At 40.7% G+C, this 22,327-nt stretch overlaps 1 long non-coding RNA gene across 9 annotated transcripts in view; it reads right to left on the reverse strand.

Moving 5' to 3' along the window:
• Window positions 1-21,602, reverse strand: part of LOC309646690 — a 59,323-nt gene extending 37,721 nt beyond the window's left edge. For 5 of the 9 annotated variants that reach the window (XR_014255523.1, XR_014255524.1, XR_014255525.1 and 2 more), the window contains exon 1: window positions 19-6,398. This is a non-coding gene — a long non-coding RNA (uncharacterized lncRNA). Of the gene's footprint in view, window positions 1-18; window positions 6,399-14,067 lie in introns of those variants that run through there. The other 4 variants (XR_014255519.1, XR_014255520.1, XR_014255521.1 and 1 more) reach the window with 4 other exon arrangements.
• Between the last annotated feature and the right edge of the window lie 725 nt (window positions 21,603-22,327).

Below are 22,327 nucleotides of genomic sequence, written 5' to 3' on the forward strand. Positions count from 1 at the left end.
AATTTAAACAGAGCTCACCAGATATGACAGTGCCTGGACTTCACCAGTTTGCCTCTGAATGTCAAGACAAGGCTTTTCAAATCAGGTAAGACACAAATTGTATTTTTCCCTCACAGGCACATGTCCAATAGTTGGTTTCCTCGTGGGCCACAGAAAGGGCTTAAGTTGCTGACATTCACTATACCAGTTAGAACCAGACAATGGGGTCTCTCATTTCCTTCAAAGCATAGAAAATATAGAAGAGGAGTCCAAGATCCACACCAAGAAAAACAAAAACAAAGAAAGACCTTAATTGAGATCAAAGTTTACATGTTTCAGGAACACTATTGTAAGAGTTAAGGTTTTTTTAAAAAAAAGCATTCGATTGGTTAGAAAATATTTACTGAGCATCTACTATATATATTCTATATATGTGTGTGTTCGTGTATATGTGTGTGTGTTTGTGTATGGGTGTGTGTGTGTATACACATATATATGACTCTATTCCACACTCTGAGAATGTAGCAGTGAATAAGATAGGCAGTTAAGTGCTCCTGGTTCAAAGCATTCCTTCTATTTAAATGGCTTCCAGGTTTGAGCCCCAGCCTTGTGAATTAGCTGCTGCAAATTAGACTGAGCCAAGGAGGTAAAAATAATGGCAATGGTAAGACATGGACTTTGGAGTCTCAGTAACCAGGGTTTGGTTCCTGGAATCCCTATATTGTAATGTTAGCCAAGTTGCTTGACCTCTCTGAGCTTGAATTCCCTGCGTTGTCAAATGAGGACACTGAGAGTGCCTGCCTTATTGGACTGCTGTGAGGATTAGCTGATTCAGGCCATTGAAAGTACATGGAACTGGATGCCACTCAACAAAAAGCAATTTCTTCCCTCCCCTGGTTCAAGTCCAAGTATCCTCAATGGATAATGGAAACATGTAAAGACAAGACACTGACGTGATCATTTTGATTTGTCCCTGAAATCAAAGTGGGGTTCTCTTTAAATTAGGTGCTCCACTTATGTTTGAGTCTTCTACCAGCGATGTGGAAGAATGCAAAAGATAACTAGCAAAGTGCCTCCTTGTATCATCCTTTAAATCATTTTAATCAGTGATGCTCTCAGAAGCATAAAGTAGAAATTAAACAATCACAAAACTGTGAGATACCTGAATCTATAAATGCCCACCAAAAAAATAATAATAAACTGCCATCATCCTCTACTAGAAACCCACATGAGAACCTGGTTACCACTTTCTTCCCACAAACCTTTCTCGGTTTTGAAAATAAAGCTCGAACACTTTGCTTCCATTCAGCTCAGCAGAGGTAGTAGCTTAGACATAAAAGTGCAAACGCTGCGAAGGAAAAAAAAAAAAAAAAAACACCCGTGGCTGGCTGCCAGCTCTTGGCCAATCAGTCCTCACAAGGAAGGTTGCGTCAGAGGCTTGCAGCCTGCTGGAACCTCTGCAGCTGCCTGAAGCACAAGCCTGGACCACCCAGGCCGCAGTGGACTGGCATCTGGAGAAACGCGCAAACAATGGAGAACGTTAGAGCCTGCATTTCCGCGCCAGAGATTCCGTCACTCGCCTTAGCCTGGACTTTGAGAAAGTCCTGGGCAAAGAAGAGATCCGGGATATGCTCAATGGCTCTACTATTAAATCACTGTCTCAGGTCAAAAGCATAACCCCCAGAATGGAAAAATATTCTCTCAGTGGAAAATCACCCGTCTTAGTGTTCACGGATCTAGTTTTCAACTGGTGTTGGGCTCTCACCCAGCGTAATTAACATCTTACCTGTGGGTGGCTGGTAGAATTGCTTTACACCTCTCTCATCATCCCAACACCTAAGACTTCCTGAAATGCTTTATACAAACAAATAGGAAATGATGTTTTTAAAGATAGACTGTTCGGTCCAGGGCTCTCTGGTAGCCCCTCCATTCTGCTCTCGGCAAATTAATTTTTCTAATTTAAATGTCAGAAAACAGGCCTACATCACTCACGGGCTTGCTCAAACACAAGCCATGCCAACTTCTTGTAATTACAAGGAGATACAATAGCGGACGTGGGGGAAGCCTAATTAAAGAGTTGGACCTCGCATCCCAGATGGGAAGCCAAGTACGTGGCCTTCTATCAGATCTGAATGGAAATCCTGCTCCGCGACGATGGATGTCTCTGGGAAACACACACCCTCCTAGCACCCAAAGGACAGATACTCAGGAAGGCAGAGGAGAGAAACATCCTGCTAAGACTGAAATTGGAACTAAAACCTGGGGAAAAACACTGATCACCAATCCAGACACTTGGATTTAATTGGTCCAGGCTGCATCAAGATTCTTTTTATTTGCAAGGTGAAACTAACAACAGCCAAGGTTGAGAAACCCTATAAAAGATTCCTGAGATCATACTCACCCCTGTAATGGAAAATTTAACTAGGAAGTCAGGGTACTGCGGCATGGTCAAGTAACTTACTAGATCAATCAGAACAAAACATAGCAATAATTTACTACAGTGCACTATAAAAGCTGACTTTGTTTCCCAAACTGACTGAAAGCTTCAAGAGGGTGTTTTATCTCCAGCTCTTAGGACAGAGCTCTTGACATAGTAAATGTAATGAAGCATTTGCTCAGTCATTAGAAAGACGCTCAGAAAACATCACACTGTCTGTATGTTTAAGCAGGAAGACTCAGACTTTATAGAAACATAAGTTTTCTACAATCCTATAAAGCATTATTCTCAAATTTTTTGTGTGCATGAGAAACGTATTAAATATGTAGGTACCTATGCCTCCCCAGACCCAGGAAATTTCAGTTTGATTCAGCAGTAACTTTACACAAATTCCTCCAGTGCCTGGTACAACCCAGGAACAAAATAATAAAATGGCCCAATCTGTATATCTGAGATGAGTATCCACAAACAGCCAGTTAAATGCAGGTAAGAAAAGGGTCCTTTCATCTGAGTTTTGAAGCCAAAGTGGCATCACAGGTTAAAGGTACCACGGACATACATGAGTTGTGTGTTTCACTACAATTCAACATACAAAGAGAGTCACTCTTACAGATTTAAGATACATAGTGGAGAGTAGGGTGAATGGAATATTCCGGATTCTGTGTGGGATCCTTGGCAGTTAGAGGCAGTGTTTCTGGCTGAAAGCTACACTTTCTACTCAGTGAAGGGAATCCAGATGAGTTCCCTTCTAGAATGCACTGCAGAGCTCGAATTGAAGCTGCATTTCTTGTTACCTTAGAAGGCTCTGCAGGAGCTCTGTTTTAGGGAAAACAAGAAAGTAAGCAAGCTTATGCTAGCAGAAGAGATTGGACAATGCACCATGGCGTAGAGTTCCAATATCTCTGCAAAACAGCAAGGTTCCTGCTTGTAGTTCTCCCTCCAAAGCTAGTATGACCCCAGGATTTAAAAGGGTTTTTCTTCTTCAAGTCACAGGCTTAGAATTAAACGGTGCCATTATACAGCCTCCATTCAAATCCTGGTTTAGTCACGTACTTGCTGTGTGACCTTGGCAAGTTATTTAATTGCTCTGAATCTCAGTCTCCTCATTTTTGTCATGGAGAAGGTATTGGTAAACTCATAGAGTTATTGTGAGGATCAAATGTAATTTACCGAGTGCAGTGCTGGTACATGTTAACTGATAATAATAATTATTATTAAATTTATAAATATATTAAATAATTATATTAAATTATATATTTTATTATCATCATCATTATCATTATTTCATCTTCCTCACCTCCCTCTGGTCCTAGGCAAAGTTCTTTAGGCCCAATTGTCCAGGTACAATCCCTGTACTTGCCCTATAGTTATTTTATTTGAAGGTCTGATCTGTTTTCTCTTTCTTGTTTGTACAGGAGACCATCCAGAATTGGCCCAGATGAAAGCACTAGGTTAGCTTCTGTAACAAATAAAACCCCGTATCTTAACAGCTTAACACTTTAAAAGCTGATTTCTCACATAATAGTCCAGAGCTGGTGTTCCTGATGGGCAGGTAGTTTAGTGATTAAGGTGATTAAGGGACCTGCTCCCTCCACCTGTAGCTCACCATCCTCTGGGCCTTGAAGGTTTTTGCGCTCAATTGGCAGACAGGGAAATGGAGAATGGAAGAAGCCCAGGCTGTATCTTAAAAAGCCCTGACCCCGAAGTGAGCACCATCCCTTCCAGTCTCCTTGCATTGGTGAGAAGTGTCATACGGCCACACCTAGAATGGAAATGGGAAATAGAGCCTCTGGCTGGGCGCCGTTCTGCCGACAGTCGCTCCCTACTCCGCAAGGAGAACACTAACTTTCGGTGGATTGTCAGCCATCTCCACCGAAGAGCTTTTAGCTAATTTGCAGGAAGGTTGAGGCCCTGGAAACCTTCAATTAAAAGGAAAGTTAGAGATCTTCTACAGCAACAAGCCACAACGCAGACCTGCCTCAAACATCCTAGAACAGTGGCAGATCACCATGAGAAACTTCTGAGCCATCTGTTGTAACACAGAATAAGTGTATGCACATACCTCATCAGACCTCAAACTCAATACATATAGCTGACTGCAGCTCTCCTTTTTTCACACTAAATGCACACAGCTCTTCAAACGTTCTTAATATGCCATGATTTTCAGACTCTTCACCATTTCACTCTTCTCTCCACTGAAAGCGCACCATTTGTCATGGTCCCAGAAGTATTTGACCTCTGTCAGATGAATACGATATTCCAGACACATGACTGGAGATCCCCCTGAGTGTCATCTTTCCTAAATTATGCTAACCAGACTCCCAGTTCTTCCTTCACCTCTGGTTTCCTCTTTGTCCTACATTTTAATGTCTTTATTCACACTTTCTAAACCAAAGGACAGCTTTAGCCTCAATTTGTCTGCTCCCAGTGTCATCGACATTCCTGCCAGTCACTTTCTGGTCGATCACCAAATTAGCATTCTTGCATCAAATGCACAAGGGCTGTTCAGAAAGTAAATTTACAAAGTGTTTTTATGAAACTGATTTTAAGAGATGGCGAGTAATCCCTACAAGTATTTAAACAGCAGCTGATTGCTACTTTCCCACATAATCCAACAGATTCACACATTTGTCATACCACAGGATCAACTTTTTTTATGCCAGCTGAGTAAATTGCAGGGCCCTTGGTTATTAAATCAACTTCATATCCCATCACTGAACACAAACTTTATTGAGTTCCAGGCTTGTTGCAAATAATGTCTTCAAGAGACAGAATGAATTTTGCTGGAAACTGGGGCACAGTGACTTTTGCACATCTTCAAGTATTGATTTGCTCAGTAATTTGTCCTCTGTGTGTTTCCAGGTCCTCGGGTTACACCCTTTTGCTCCCCTCTGCTCCATTTCCTCTCCAGGACTGGGCATGTCATTCTGATACACTTTCAATTAAAAATGTTCTGGCCATAAATTTAAACAAGTTGACCATGAAATCTTGCAGCAGAAACCACTCTTTTTTCTCATTAAAAAAATGGAAACACATGTTATAAAAGAACATTTAATGACATGGAAAAATATTCAAGATATATTGGTAAAGGAAAAAAGCAAATTTCTAAAATGCAAATGCAATATGAATCCATATTGAAAAACAGAATGCATAGTGTGTGTGTGTATGTGTGTGTGTGTGTATGTGCACGTGTATGCTTGCATAGGAAAATTCTAGAAAGATATTCACCAAAGTGTTAGCAGTTACTCTCTTTGGGTGGTGAGTTTTCTGGAGATAATTTTTTTCTTCTTTTTTCTTAACTATATTTTCAAAATCTTCTCTAATGGACATTAGAACTTTACTAAAGATAAAACTTAATGTTATTTCTCTTAAAATTTAATAAAAGTAGAAATACAACTCTAAACAATTAAACATCACACCACATGTCCAGAAAAGTAAAATTTTTGTATTCAGGGTCTGCATCACTATCTCTTTGCTCTGTGCCTTTGGTGCCTAAAGAAACATTATTTTGAACTGAATGTTTGCATCCCCCCCAAAATTTATATGTTGATGCTCCAACCCACAATGTGTCTGTATTTGGAGTTGGGCCTTTCTGAAGGTAATTAGGGTTAAAGGAGATCATAACAGTGGGGCCCTGATCGGATAGGATTAGTGTCCTTATTTTTTAAAAAAAGAGAGAGACATGAGAAGTTCCCTTGTGAGCTTGCTCTCTCGCGTGCTCACGTGCGCTCTCTCTCTCTCTCTTTTTCTCTCTTTCTCTTCCCCTTCTGTCATATGAGAACATAGCAAGAAGGCAGCCAGCTACAAACCAGGAGGAGAGGACTCACCAGACACTGAATCTGCAGGCACTTTGATTTTGGACTTCCCAGCCTCCAGAACTATGAGAAAATTAATTTCTGTTGTTTAAGCCACTCAGTCTATGGTATTTTGTTATGGCAGCCCAAGCTGACTAATACAAACATCGTGGTGCAACAAAATCATTTTTTTTTTTTTTTAATATTTTATTTATTTATTTATTTATTTATGGCTGTGTTGGGTCTTGGTTTCTGTGTGAGGGCTTTCTCCAGTTGCGGCAAGCGGGGGCCATTCTTCATCGCGGTGCGCGGGCCTCTCACTATCGCGGCCTCTCTTGTTGCGGAGCACAGGCTCCAGACGCGCAGGCTCAGTAATTGTGGCTCACGGGCCCATTCGCTCTGTGGCATGTGGGATCTTCCCAGACCAGGGCTTGAACCCGTGTCGCCTGCATTGGCAGGCAGATTCTCAATCACTGTGCCACCAGGGAAGCCCCAACAAAATCATTTTTATTATCATGCATAAGTATTTAACCTCGTAGTTAATTTTTTGAGCAATCACATCATTTTGGTAACCTTCACCCATGGTTATCGAGACATGGAAGAGGCGGCAGTGCTCTTCCCCACACACACAAGTGAATTCCAAATGTTCCTGAACCACTTTTTCTTCTAGGCCTTTTGATTCTTCTCCAAACCCAGCTGATGGACATTTCATGCTCATCGTTGGGACCCTGGTGGTTCACACACAGTCAGTTAAGAATTCAATAGGCATGTAGCAAACGTGGACAGAGCTGAGGACACACAGATGGTGGGGATAGCAAGGGAGATTTTTTATTGACTAATTGATGTAGAGGTAGAAATCAAAAAGGCAGGTGGAAATAAAAAGAGTGTGGAAGGTCCTTGATGAGCACATCCTGGTTAATGAAACTCAAACGTATTTGCTGTAGGGCAGAATGTAAATTCAAATTAAATCAAGCCCAACAGCTCAAAGCAAAACTCTTCCTAAAGGATCTCCCAGTGACTTCAAAGGTAGAGTTGGGCCATAGGGAAGAGAGGCAAAGAGGTCACGGAATGTGCCTCAAGTTTGCGTGGAGGCTACGGATAAGTACTTCTTGAACTTGAACTTGAACTGTGGAAGCTGCCGACCACACCTTCTGGGTCTCTGCCATCCCAGAGCACAGGGTGGACAGTCCTTCCCGCTCCCACACATTCGTATCCCTCTGAAGGCTCATTGTAACTGGAGTCACTGGGTGCATTCCTCCAGGCTGAGGGCTCCGGATGCATAAGTGGAAACAAAGCTCCTACAGAGCCTCCCTCTCTCCCTCTAGGTTCGGGAACATATTTCAACATGTCACTTTATTAGCAGCTAAACAACAGGGATGAGGGAGCGTGGCATAAACATGTCATCCCCACCTATTGTTCTGCAGAGTCAAAATTCTCCTATGATTGATTATAAAAGGCAGTTATAGGGGAAACTGTGTGAGTCTGCTGAATTAAAAACAAACAGTGAGGCACTCAATGGCGAACAGATCTGATGGATTAAAACGCACTGAAGAAAGACAGCTCAGGCAATGCCTGAATAGACCAAGTCGGAATGAGAGGAAATTCGGCCTGCAATTTCCAGTCAGGAGAAAACTGGCAAAGCAACAGAATTTAAGGCTCCCTCAGATTTACACTTTATCTGCTAATTAGCATTAACATGCGTGGTAGAGGTATCTCACCAGCTTGTGGCACAATAAAAAAACGGAAGGTGTTATCACCACAGAACGTGTAATTACTTTAAGCACTGGCTGAAAATTGCAGGGTACTTCATTTCAGAATTTGTATATATTTAGTGTTAGAGATAAACTTGTTAAAGTATATCTAATCTAATTTTATGTTATAATTCCTGTTTAAGATAATTTTAGTGTCAGCAAGCCAAGGGCTGAAGTAAATACTGCCATAAATTGTAATACATTAAAATACCGGAGCAATACATCCATTCAGCCGTGACTTGACTCGCTTATTGTTTAAAGACAAAAAAAAGAAAAAAATCTCCGATTACATGAAAATGAGAAAGATACCCTGTTGGGTTGCTTCTACCATGTCAGGTCCTACAGCTAATGGAGTCTGCCAACGAGAGACTCCGTCCTTCAGCTCCTTGGAAATGTGAATCCCTTTTTAATAGAACTGTGGAAAAAAAACAAAAAAAATAGAAAAAAAAAAAAAACCCAAAAAACTGTAGATTTCCATTTCCCTTAGGTAGAATTTATTATTTTTGTAAGATCTCTTTAAATTGCCCTGTACCTCCCCACAAGGGAAATGCATTAGGACAGATTATTTGGCTTTAAATCATAACTAGGTTAATATTTGTTTTAACTTTTTGAGTTAAGACCTAGTTTAAATTCCTGCTTAAATTGTTAAACAAGACAATTTGGGGCTATGAAAAGGAAACTATACCATGTTTTTCAGTAATATGATACTATGGCAGAGGCTACCAAATCATGCAAAAGCGATTTCTTATTTTCCTACTAAATGGGGAATTACAGCTAGAGCATTGCCTGCATACAGACTGTTCATTTTTTAGCAGCATTCTGTCAAGCCAACAAAACTTGGAAAGATATGGAGATAACACTGCCTCTGAGAAGGGAAAGCTGGATCTAACACTATTTCTGTTCGATAACTAGCAATTTCTCTGCCTTTTTATGCCCTTGTCTCTCCAGAAGAGGAACAAAAAAGGATATACAGGATGGTATGTTTCCTAATATTGATGCTACTATTCATATAGTTTGTGTTTATAAGACCTAAAAACCTTTGCAAATTTTCTCTCACTTGTCTGCCTCCTGTTTCCTTGATAAAGGATCCCAGGATCCCAGAGGATGTTATCTTACTATGATTCTTTTGGAAAGAGCCTTAGGATTTTAATGTCTGCCCACTGGCCTCCCGGTTGTGTGAAAAATGGTAGAAGCTAATGAGGCCTTGCCTGACTCGGGCCATCTCGTAACACTGATGGATTGGGTCTCCAAGAGCCTCCCTACATGTTGCAATAATTAAACCATACAGATCGAAAGTCTTGAAACCTTGAAATTCTTTGCCTGGGGAAGCAACCTCACTCAGCACATCCAAAATACAACTGGATTTTCCTTTTCATGGCTGCCTTTAAACTTGGGAAATTGATATTTTATATTTAATGATTCCTAGTGAGAGCTTTGCACAGAGCTCAGCATATAAACAAAACGCAGGCCACCCTATGATGTGATGGGAGTGGCCAGACTTGAGGTCTTCCCTGATGCTGAGGAACAGGGACAGGGAAGCAGAAGTTTGTGGGGTTTACTCTAGTGGCCAAAAGCATTGAACAGAGGTGGGGGCCCTGCTGCTCTGGCCAAGGACCAGTTAAGTATTTATAAGATGCTGTATTTATCCGATTCTTTCTACGGCTCCAGAAGGTTTGGGAAGGAGGGGACTTTTCTTTCCCGACCTCATTTCTCTCCAGTTGAGCAGTGCTGTGATCTGTGACGTGCCCTCAAACAGCCATCCTTGGTTCTGAAGTTGTTTCACCTCAAAAAACCTGTGTGTTCCCCATTCTCTTGTTGTATGGGGAAAGCATTTGGAATCTTGCTGAATGAAAGCAACTGAAGACAATTTGAAGTCACCATTGTCCACCCCATGTGAAAACGAACCCTCTTCTCCAGCCGGCAGCTTCAACGAAGAATGAACTTGACTGTGTTGACCTGATGCTGAGATGTAATTTTAAGGCCTTTTCTAGGGATGCATTTAGATGAAAAAATATTTCCGAAATAAGACTTACCACAATTCATAAGAAGTGTGAGCTATTTGCAGTTTTTTCATCCAGAATCTCACCTCCTGCCTTGCCCTGTGGCATAGCCTGGAAGCCTAACACTGAGCCTTATCTTGGCCAACCCAACATTAATCCATGAAAAGGGAACTAAAGGGATAAGGAAAATTCTGCCACTGGAGACCTCCTGGGGTCCTCCTGTGGCAGCCGATTCTGCAGACTCTCTGATGTAAACAGTCACACGGCTTTTCTTTCCTCTCACTCAAAGCAGTTTCCATATTTGCATTTTGGTTGATAATATAATTTATAATACTTTTATTACTCTAATTTACTCTAATTTGAAATGTTACTTAAAATTATTTCTGTGAGCCCTTAGAAGAGCTTCATAGCCTGACCTTCAAAAACTCACTGTACAAATGTCAAAGTTGAAGTCCAGTGATTTATCAGTCAGGAAACAGGCACACTCAAGGCATCCTCCAACAGGGAACTTGAGGAGAGCTTTTAGAAAGGGATGGGCTACAAAGATGCAGGAAGAATTCATGTGAAGCCCACTGGAGCTCTCAACAGCCAGGAGCTCATGCCACCCATGGCTGGTGGCATGAACTCATCCAGAGCTGTAGGAAAGCGCCTTCTCCTCCTCCACACACAGGAGCTGTGGTCCATAGTGGAGAAACAAAGAATGGACAACACAGCAGAAGGCAGCCAGAGGAATCAACGCCCTGAACACACTCTCCTGCCCTATCCTCTCCTGCTGCTGCCTCCGCAGGCCAAGCTCAACTAGAAGCCAGAAGGCAAGGGAATCTGGATGCTGTTCATACACATCAGCCTCCCAGGGCCCAGAGCAGGGTGAAGGAGGTGGAAGGTGGATCTGGAGGGGCAAACAGAGACTGCCCAGCACAGGTGGGTAACTCAAGTCACTTAACTTATCAGAAGAAATGCTTGATGGAAACAAGCAGGCTTCTCATGAGCTCCTGGACTACTGTAATGTCCAGCAGTAAAACAAACTCGTTACCACTTTCCACTTCTTGTGGATTTTCATAATAGTCCTCAGAGGCCAGCAACTACTGTTAACTACTGTTGTCACCAACATCTTAATAGAAGCACATATGTCCCGGTTGTACATATGTCCAAACACGCTAAGTGGTCTTTTAAGTACCTTTTATCAAGAACTACTTTTACAGGCTCTTAATTATTTCCTGATAGTTTACATGTTTCTTTATGACGGTGCCTTGTTAACCATGCATTATAAGGAAGTTCTATATCTTTGTGATTTCAGGCATGATTTTATCATCCTATAGTTTTAGTAATAGGGCCTATTTTTTTCTCATTTTTTTAATATTACTCTCTGGGTTTGTTTGTTAGACATCCTCTCCCCTACTTTGATGCTTTGCCATATGATCAACTAACTTTCTCATTTTCTCCCTGTCCCTGACAAACTAGGTTAGATCTACCAAAGACCATTTTTTCCACTCTTACTATCAGTGACTCTTCTGAGAAGATACTTCTGCAATCAAAGCAGTGACATATCTCCTCTTATGCTGCATCTTTTTGCTTTTAGCTTAAAAATCAGAATCAGGGATATACTGTTGATTCGACCTATAATTTCAGCCTGGAATGGCTTCACATTGTAGATGTTGAGTAACCCTCACTCAGACTCACCTGGATCTGCTCTTTGAAGTGTATTTCTACATCTGAGGGGTTAATATTCTTAGTGGATAAAAGTAATTCCAATTTCCTCATGGGCAATCCTTTATTCAGTAAAATGGGTAATTTAAGTTACAATAATACACATTTTTTTTCTGTAGTACTTGATAAAGCTATTTTAATTTTAGATGAAAAAGAATGTGACCAAGAAATATTTTTATTTTCTCCAGAATTGGACTTAGTACTATATATATATATATAGAATCTCAGTGTCGTAGAAAAGTGGGAAAATATCAGCCTTGGAGTCACAGAACTCTGGGTTTGAGGCCCCACTCCTTTGCTAGTACCCATGATCTTGGGCGAATTATTTAACCTCCAAACTTCCTTTTCCTTGACTATAACCTCATATATGAATACCTGGTTGGTGGTAGATTTTTATGTTTATTAAAAGGGATAATGAGAGTAAAATGCCTGGGCTGTGATACCTAATAGATATTAGTAACTGTCTCCCTCTGGTTTCTTCCTCTCTCCCTACACTGATGCCCCATGTTGTTCATGGTGGTACCTGCTCTAGACCAAGTCCTCAGCCTGGGGCTACCTGCCCTTTGCATTACATAATCCCCTATATTCCGTTCCAGCCCTCTCTTTTACTCTTTCTATTTGTTCCTACTGCTTTTTCCTATTCCCTTTCCCCTTCCCATGTCTATCAGAGCTAACAGAATTGAAGACCCATAGACTGGTCAACTAATGTAAACATGTGAACCAAGAAGGAATAAGATAAGAGTGACTGATAAAGACTGTAGAAAACTGAGAATGTTCTGTCTAAAAATACTCAAAACACAACACACACACACACAATCTGCAAAGCAGAATACATCAGCCAGTTGAATTTGGCGTATGGGCAGCCATCTTGTGTACTTGCCTTCCAGAAGAATCCATAGATAATCATTGTTCCCAAATCTCAGGTATCGTTGTGCTGCTGATACCCGAATTTGAATTATAATTATGAGAAGTTTTCTTATAAAACTCTCTTCCAAAAGCATTTGCATATGATGTATAAGAAATCATGGACCCCTTGGTGGATATACAAATGTAGTAATCAAGGTTTATGTGCTTATTTCTCTCCACCAAAAGAGCTGTAGGTACAAGTGGGTGCCTTGCACAGTGCCTGTCAATGTAATCATTCTATAATTATTTCTGATAAATCAATAAAGCCAAAGAATCATTAGAGGACTCCCTCTAAGGGCAATATCAACAAGTTCTTGGACAAATGGATTTGGAGTGTGGCTACTAGAAATGGGTTGGTTTCTTGCTCAAAGATTCAGTGCACTCTGGGATGCAGTGAAATGATGTCAAGTTCTATAAGCAGCATCTATAATTACAGACTCAGAGCCAGACTCTTACATGCGTACCATGTGGAAAGGAATGTGGGTCTTACACCTGTGGTGTTTGCTTTTTTTCAGACAAATATGCAAACTGATAACAAGACCATCTGCTTCTTCATCCTTAGATATAAAAAATGACTACACGTGCAGAGAGCTAATCATTTCACTCCCTCTAACTGCTTGTCTGATTTCATAAACATCTTTGTTCATTTTAATAACGATTGCTTTAGAATTTTCTGATCCTCATCTTTGTTTATATGTTCTTAACCCCCTAATAATGAAAAACTATCAAGTGAATTTCTTCAGTTACAACTTTAACAACAATAACAAAAAAAAAGCTTTCTTAGAATTGAAATCCAAATTTTCATCCTTCCATTATGCTGCTTTACAGGAATTATGGGGGCTAATATTTGAAGGCTCCAAATGCAAACAGATGAACAAGGATGAATCAGGATTTCTGACAAAGTTAGAACCCTTAGAGAGAAAGCCCTGTGGCCACTTGAGCTTGCTTCATTTCTTCACTTGGCTTTTGCCTGTTTGGAACTGCTCCAATTCTGCCTACAATTCCTGCCATCTTGAACCAAAATGGCGGCAGCTATCAGCACAGCCAATGTCTTTGACCTTCTGCTCATCCCCAACTGAATACGGTAGAAGAAATCCCCTTTGATATTAGTTTTAACAAGACTGTATTGAAATTTTTCAAGAGGGGATCTTAACAGGAAACCAAGAGTAAAGAAAACCAGTAGAAAAGTATAGACCTCAAAACCTTTGCAGAACACACGAGTGTTAACTGAAGCTAAGTGTCATAGCCAGGCATAGTTGGTGCAACTGGTGAGACACCCACCATCTGTATTTTTTCCTCACCTCCGCCCTATCTATTAAAGAGTCTGAGATGCAGAAAGGAATAGAGTTCTGGAATCCTGTAAATTACTCCGGCTAAGCTAGTGATGGCGGGGCTTTGGTTAAGTCAGGTTAAGAGATTTATGTTTTATGTTTATTGTCATTTTCACTTAGTTTTCAAGCCCATATTACTCTGAAAATAAATGTAAACCTTACCTTTGTTAAAATAAAGGAGAAGGGAGCTCCAGGTTCAGAGAAGAGAAGCAGTAGGATCCACCTAGAGTGGTGGTCTGCAAAATGGATCCATTCACCCTAGGGGGTGATGCATAAGGAAAGCTGAGAACATGTATGTTTCCTTTATTTTATGCCTTCAACAATTTTCTTAGCTTTTTCTTATGTTTTAAAACATATGTAATATACAATCCAGTGGAATATGTATATAATGTTTAAATAAACACCCATATGTCAGTTTGGAGACCACTGACCACAAAGATCCATAATGTGGTGGCTTCCAGGGCAACTCAGGATCCAGGGGAAATTGTGTGGAGCTAGAACAAATCAGAAGGTGAAAACCCAGGCAGGAATGAGTCAAAACACCTGATATGCTGGTCACTTCCCTTCTGGTGTTTCCTTTATACCACATTTCTGGCCTCTGTATGACGACATCATGTTAAGGGCACACGCTTTGCGACCAGACAGACCCTCCGTATTTTCTCTGTGAACTTGGGCAAGTTCCTCAAATTTTTACACCTAATTTTGTTTCTATAAAAATAGGATTTGTGATACCTATATCATGTGGGTTATTGTAAAGACTAAAAAGATAATGTATTGATGCATAAAATGCTTAACATATTGCCTGGTATGTAGTGAGCTCTCAATAAACGATGCTGCATTTTTCTTCCTCTGACTCAACCACCATCACCCTTCATCTGACTTCAGCTGAAGTCAGCTTAGTCATCACCCCTTTCGAAAACCAATTTCAATCACCTACTGACCTTCATTGTCTGTGCCACCCTGAAAAGCCCTAGTGTAGCCCCTATCCACATTATATTGTCATCTTTGATATTTGTCAGTCTTCTTTCAACCTACTCATTTCTCCCACTGAAGCCACCAGATTGGTTTCCAAAAGGGCTAGATCCATGTCATTTATCTCTGAACCGGCAGCACTTAACCGGTGTCTGATACCTTATGAACAGCTTAATGAATGATGGCTGAATGAATGATTGCTGAATGAATGAATGAATAAATTTGCCCCAGTTTCTTTATCCTCATTTTTTTCCTGATCCATATGGATCTCTGGTCCACTATTTTACTATTTTCTCCCTGCATGTTTCATCACTGCCAAACTTCCTTCCTAGTTCTGAGCCATCTGCCCGCCGGTGAGAGTGGTGGCTGAACAGTTTTCACTGAACAGGACTCGGCAGCAAAAGCAGGCAGCTGTGATTGGAACTCATCTCTGTCTTTGAAACCTAAATGAAGCTATCATTGGCAGGATCCAAGACGTGGTGAGCCTTGTTCATGCTCAGACCAGCTTCTGTCTTCCCTACAATTGTAGGCTTACACATTATATAATACACGAGTGACAGTGGAACTGCCATATTCTCTCTGAGAGCAATCCAATTTGTTTACCATAATGAAGCTGTGTCATTATCTACTGATTTCACTTTGTGGGAAAATTATTTCCTTCTGCAAGATCTCTGTCACTCAGAGGATTTTAAAAATGTACTAGTCATGTGTGGGAAAACATGCAACCTAAGTATTTTTCTTCCTCTAATCAGTTCTTAGGGCAAAGTGCAACTTGCAGAACATCAGTGAGGAGAAGAAACTCATCCATATGAAGAGAAACTCCTCCCCCTAAGTTGAGGGACTAGGGGAGGAATGGTGTAGGGGAGCTGGTCGCTTCCATACAATGGACAGACAAGTGCCCATCTCCCCAACTCCCCTCCACTACTGCTCTGACCATGGCCCTAACCAGATGACTTTAAGCCTGGACAAGAGTTGATCCAACCAAAATGAAGCTCTGAGGATGGCTTATCCCTAAATCTTACTTTTAGGAACTCACCACGAACCTAAGTTTCTAGAATAGTCCTCCATATCCCCCAACCCTCACAAATATCAATAAGGTTTCCCTGAGTGAATAGCCTTTTAACCCTAAAAAAAATAGTGATTTCTGCCCATGGGGAGAAAAACTTTACTTCAGACTTACCAAAGTACCATGTTGATTACAACTTATTCATATTATTTAACAGCCATGTTATAAAGAAAACAGAGTTAAAATTACCACTTGTCACCAAAGGTAGAATTTTGCTGATATTTTTGGTATGATTGATGATTCTAATCATGCTTGTTTCATGGGGAACCCTCTGAACTAAAGAAAAGATTTTGTGAAAAAAATGTTGATGACTTATGGTGACTTTTAAATAAGGTAACACAAGAAAAAAAGAGGGAAAAGTTGAATATGCATAACATTCTTCAAGTGTTTTACTCTTTAAATGAAAACTATTCTGTGAAGATTAGATAAATAACAGCTTCAGTAAAATCAACAAAGAAATGAGCAATACATCAAATGGAAGTTTCTTCACTTTACAGAGAAGTCACAAAATCTGCTCCATTGGATAAGTGCCAAATTCTTGCCCAACTTTTCCCAAAGTTAATAAACTATAACCTGCTAGGTATTCCAAAACTGTAAACTATGGAACTAAAGTGAATATTTCTACCCTGTACATGTGGGTTCCTTGGGCTCTTTCCTCTCTAAGGCATGACTGTTTTGGTCATCCTAAACACATTTCAATGTTTTTTAACCCAAAGAGATAACTGGCTGCTTTTGTACATATTTGTTCAAGAACAAACATTAGCTGGCATTGCAATACTGCTCTGATAGTAGATTATGCATACTACTACTTGCCAGAATAGTTTCACTGATTACACATGCATTTATAGATATACACATATGTGTGTCTATACACAGACAAGTAGAATTTTATATAGAGAGACTCTGTGTATAGGAAAATGAGAACTTTATTTGCTTGTGAAATGTGCCAAAATATTAAAATTAGATAATTCAGCCAAGTTCTTCACAGTTTTGCCTAAAATAACTTTTAAAATTCATGCAAAGTTGATTCACTTTCTTGAGAATCTCAAAAGAATCCTGAGTCAATCGCAGTTTCACAGACAATCTATTTGGTCCTTAAGAATGCAGTAGAGGGCTTCCCTGGTGGCGCAGTGGTTAAGAATCCGCCTGCCAATGCAGGGAACACGGGTTCGAGCCCTGGTCCAGGAAGATCCCACATGCCACGGAGCAGCTAAGCCCACGCGCCACAACTACTGAGCCTGTGCTCTAGAGCCCGTGAGCCACAACTACTGAAGCACGCGTCCCTAGAGCCCGTGCTCCGCAACAAGAGAAGCCACCACAATGAGAAACCCACGCACCGCAACGAAGAGTAGCCCCAGCTCGCTGCAACTAGAAGAAGCCCACGTGCAGTAACGAAGACCCAACGCAGCCAAAAATAAATAAATAAAATTAATTAATTAAAAAAAAAAAAAGAATGCAGTAGAAAGAAGAGGAAGAAGAAGAAGGGGGGAGGGGAGAAGGAGGAGAAAATGAGCCAGAGAAGGAAAAAACAAGTAGAAACGAATCAGTGCAAATGTATACAGTAAAAGGAAATTATAATATTTCTTAACTGTCTTGATTCTCCTCTTTGCTCAGAGAATTGGGGACCAGGTCTTTCTGGTTCCCTACAATTCACCTAACTTCCTAACACAAACCTTATTTGAAGGAACTGACGCCCAGCCATTAATATGTCATGAAAATGGGGCTAGTTGGATTAAATCCCAGAAGGTATTCATACTCCACATCACCCCACATTCTCCTTGAGAACTTCCCTCGTCCCTGCTACTCATCTTTCCTCTCCAGACTTTCATCACACACTTTCACCTGGTTTATGATGTTTCCCATCTTACTAGGTAGGAATTATTCTTATATATATGGTGCTCCAACAGGACTAAGGGAACATCCCACTTGTAAAATCTGGGTCGTTTCAGCTTTATAAGACGTGGAGCAGTGTCTGTCTCCTTGTAGGAGCTAAATAAATGCCTACTGCATTAAGAAATTAATATTATTAAAAAAAAAAAACTGGAACTGCAGCTGACATCTATGTCTTCAGGTGGTGTGGTCCACTGAAGTCATTCATTGCCATCAGCAGCTGCGGTTCTGTGATGCTAAAAGTGAGCCAAGGATCAGTCAGGATTTCAGTGCTGACTAGTACATTTTCAGTACAGTTGAAACTGCACTATTCTTTGATAGCAACATCCTTCCTCATGTCAGTATCTCCATAAATTAGATTTTACCTGCCCCAAATGAATTATACCAAGAAAGACCATTGTCATTGATCAGTCGCTAGAATAAAAAAACCAGTGCTACAAGAGCTGTAAATAGAGTACATTAATCTATTCACTCATTCATTCCATTGATTATCCTTCTGTTTGTTTCTTTGTTTATATCTGTAGTAATCAGGTGCACAGAATTGCATCAATCTTAATCCTCAGTTCATAACATGCCATCATCCTTGTCTCATGCATGGCTCTATTTCATCTACTTTTATTGGTGGTTTGTTCTAATAACGCATGAATTCCCGTAATCCCAACATTCAACCACAGAACCAGAAAATTTACAATAACTTGTATCTAAGTATTCCCTCCCCACTTGTCCCCCTTCTCTTCCACTGTGTGGGTTAGACATTTTATAGATGACAAAACTGAAACTCAAAGCAGTCAAGAAATTTGACCAAAGTCACACAGTGACAAGAGTAGGTGGGACCTAGACTTTCTGATTCCTAGCAAAATGCTCTTCCTTCTACCCTCTCCTGTACCTTCCCCAGGCCCACACCCCGAAACGAGTGATGGCCATCAACCTACAGTCTTTTTGTGGGGAATTGGAATTGTGCCTTCCTTAGTCAGCTATTTTTCTCATAAATGTGCAAGAGAAATGCTATAGGACAAAGCAATCTTGGAAAAACTCTCCTGGTGTATTTGCAATTTCAATCCCTGGCTTTATTTTACATCACATGTTATATAAAGGTATCTTAAAGACATGCTGCAAAGCGTATTTTTAAATGGCTCTGTAGGCACTCTCTTTTAAAGAGGACACTTCTTTCCATCGTTCTTAATTATGTCTGTCCTCCCATTGTCACCTTTATTATTTGAAATCTCTTCCTCAAAGATGTTAGCAAACAGTCCGGAAAGATAGCAATTTAAAGCCATCTATTCCTCTAGAACCAAAGGAAATCAAGTTTATTCTATTCATCCATCCCTGTGGGCGTTAATAAATCCCCTTCATTCATCTTATCGCAACTAGAAAGGCTCCTGGTGATGCCCTCGTGCACAGACAACAGAACCACTTCCTCAGCTTCACCTCAGCCCTGAGCTCTCTCCCCACCACTGTCATTTTTCGGTTCATAGTCTTCCACCAAGAACAGTCCTCCTTAATTATTCTCCATAATTCATAAGTAATCCCTGGCATTGTACAAAGGAATGAAATAGAAAGATTCATTTGAAAACATGGGGTCTTATGAACCACTGTATTTCAGTACCTTGAAATCAGCATTCTGATGGATTTCATCTGGGTTTCCATTTTTAATACTAGTACTGCATGTACAGGAGGCATAAAAATCTGCTGGTAAATGCAGCATTGCTCTGCACTCATTAAGCAAGTGTTGCTCATGACCCACTCACAGCTAACTCAATCTAGAGCATCACCTGGGTCCTCTGACATCCGGCTCCATGTCTTTCTGGCCTCCACAGCTTGTGGAAGTCCTCACAAAGCACCTGCAGTCCCCGAGCAACTGTGAAATTGCCTTGGATTCCCCAGAGCTTTCCAGGCTCATGTGGGCCTGAGTAAAGGGGGCAGGCAAGTGTGCTAAGCAGCCGGTTTTCATTCTGGCATTTGCCAGAAGGGAAATTGCTAAAATGTTTTAGGGCCCCCTCAGGAGAATAAAAATCTCACACTGCCTTTAGCTTTTATCCCTCAGCTAAAATCAATGTTTTCTAAAAGAGAGAAGCTTTTAATACTCTTACAAGAGTTTCGCTTCAGGTCCAGCTTCTATTAATTAAGCACATACTTTTGGCAAGAGTTTTAAATAACTTCGTTCCCATAACAATCAGCTATTAATCATCTTCACGTCACATTTGTGGAAACTGGGGCTGGGGGACTGAATGGCCTGTGGAGGTCACACAGCCTACCTGGGACTCTAACAGTTCTATGTCACATCCTGTGTCACTGCCATCCTCTGATCCTGCATCTGCAGGGGGAGAGAGATGAGGAGAAAATGAAACGTGCTGTGGCTGAATCCTATGTGGAGGTGTGTAATTCACTCACTCATCCTTTCAACAAATATTTATTGAGAATCTGCTATGGGTCAGGCACTCTTTTGGGTGCCAAAGACACAGTGAAGATCAAAACAGACAAAACTCCCTGCTCTCAAAGAATTTATGTTTACTGTGGTCACAGTCAACAAACAAGATGCAAAAACGTAAAATATATAGCATATTAGCGATCATTAAGTACTAAGGAGAAAATATAAAACATTAATTATAGAAGAGAGATATGAAATGTCATGAGTTGGGAGGAAAGGAAATTTTGGGAAGAATAGACAGGGAAGCCACTGAGAAGGTGGCTTTTTCAATATTTTTGGCATTACAGTTGCATTCAAGGGTCTTATTGGTACTTGCTCTTTGGGATTGTTGTAAGGAGCCCCATCATTTCATTCCTAGGAAATACATTGTAAGAACTTGTTTCTTCATTGTGTAAGAACACATTGTAAGATAATAAGAATATCATCAATTTGATAATATTAATCAACTGTCCCATTATTTGCAAATCGATTTTGCCTCGGCTGGTGACTTCTGATACATCTAAGGACCAAAAGCTGTGGTTGTGGTTTGGACAGTTCTTGGTTCTTGTACAGAAGAGGGGGTGGACAAGCATGAGACTGTGGGGTCACCCTGCAGTCACATTCTGATGGTCCCCATTAGCAGCTTGTCACTTTCAACATATTACACATCTTTTCTGTGCATTTGAAAAAGCTATAAGACAGAGACGTTATTAGTACTCACAATATAGGACTGCTATGAGGATCACATGAGAGTAACCCAGACAAGTCTACACTCAGAAAGGGTCTGGGATGTAATTTACACATGTAATGTACATGTACAAATGTTAATTAATATGAGACATTACTCTTGATGACATAGTCATTAAAAATAAGCAAAGAGGGACTTCCCTGGTGGCGCAGTGGTTAAGAATCCACCTGCCAATGCAACGGACACGGGTTCGAGCCCTGGTCTGGGAAGATCCCACGTGCCGCGGAGCAACTAAGCCCGTGCGCCACAACGACTGAGCCTGCGCTCTAGAGCCTGCGAGCCACAACTACTGAAGCCCATGCACCTAGAGACCGTGCTCTGAAACAAGAGAAGCCACCGCAATGAGAAGCCCCTGCACCACAACGAAGAGTAGCCCCCCTCACCACAGCTAGAGAAAGCCCAAGCGCAGCAATGAAGACCCAACGCAGCCAAAAATAAATAAATAAACATTTATTAAAAGAAAATAATAAGTAAAGATACCTATACAATCCTATTTCTTTAAAAGAACTCTGATGGGAGCATGGATCTGGTATGGCAAATATCCAGCACTAAGGAAATGTTTTTAATTTAAGGTGTGAATATAAAATAAAAAGGCAGAGTTTCTTAGAAAAAAGAGTTTTAAAGGCAATTCCATAAGCACCTTGAAGCATAATTGACCTCAGTTCAGGATTTTGAAGAATAACACTCATTAGGACACAGGAATAATTGTTGAGGTGGTTATTTTTCACTCGTTAAAAAAAAAACAGAGCAAATTCATCAGGGTAGGGACCGCATAGTACCATCATCTGTATATTCCTGGCCTCCAAGGCAAAGCTCACCAGATATATATGAAGAGACCCAGGAAATGTCCAATGATAGCTGGTGTCTAAGCATGGCATGCCCAAGCCTTACACTAAGTCTGCAGTTTTCAGACTGTGTTCCAGGTCACCCCTGGGGTTCCACAAAGATGCCTTGGGGGCTATAACTGGATGAGGGCAAGGACCCGAGAGCAGGCTTCTGGACTTCTGCCTCTGCTTCAATCACCCCTGCAGTTCCACTTTCATTGATTTTATATACTAGATCCCATGTCAGAATTTATTATTTTTTTAAAGTCATATTGCTTTAAAACTTTTTGAATTGTTTAAAAATCAATAACTAGCACATTACTCTATAACTAGTATGGTTTCCATACTAATATGCTTTCAGGATCTCACCCAGTGCCTGCCCAATAATAGTTATTCCATGACTATTTGCTAAGTGATTGGATTACTCTGGAAAACTGTAATAAACACACAAAACACAGCTAAGGTGGAAATCAAATCTATCCACCTTTAACTGGCACAAGCAGCTATGAATTTAA

The sequence above is a fragment of the Balaenoptera physalus genome, assembly GCF_965194825.1.
Source record: "Balaenoptera physalus genome assembly, chromosome: 17".
NCBI lineage: Eukaryota > Metazoa > Chordata > Mammalia > Artiodactyla > Balaenopteridae > Balaenoptera > Balaenoptera physalus.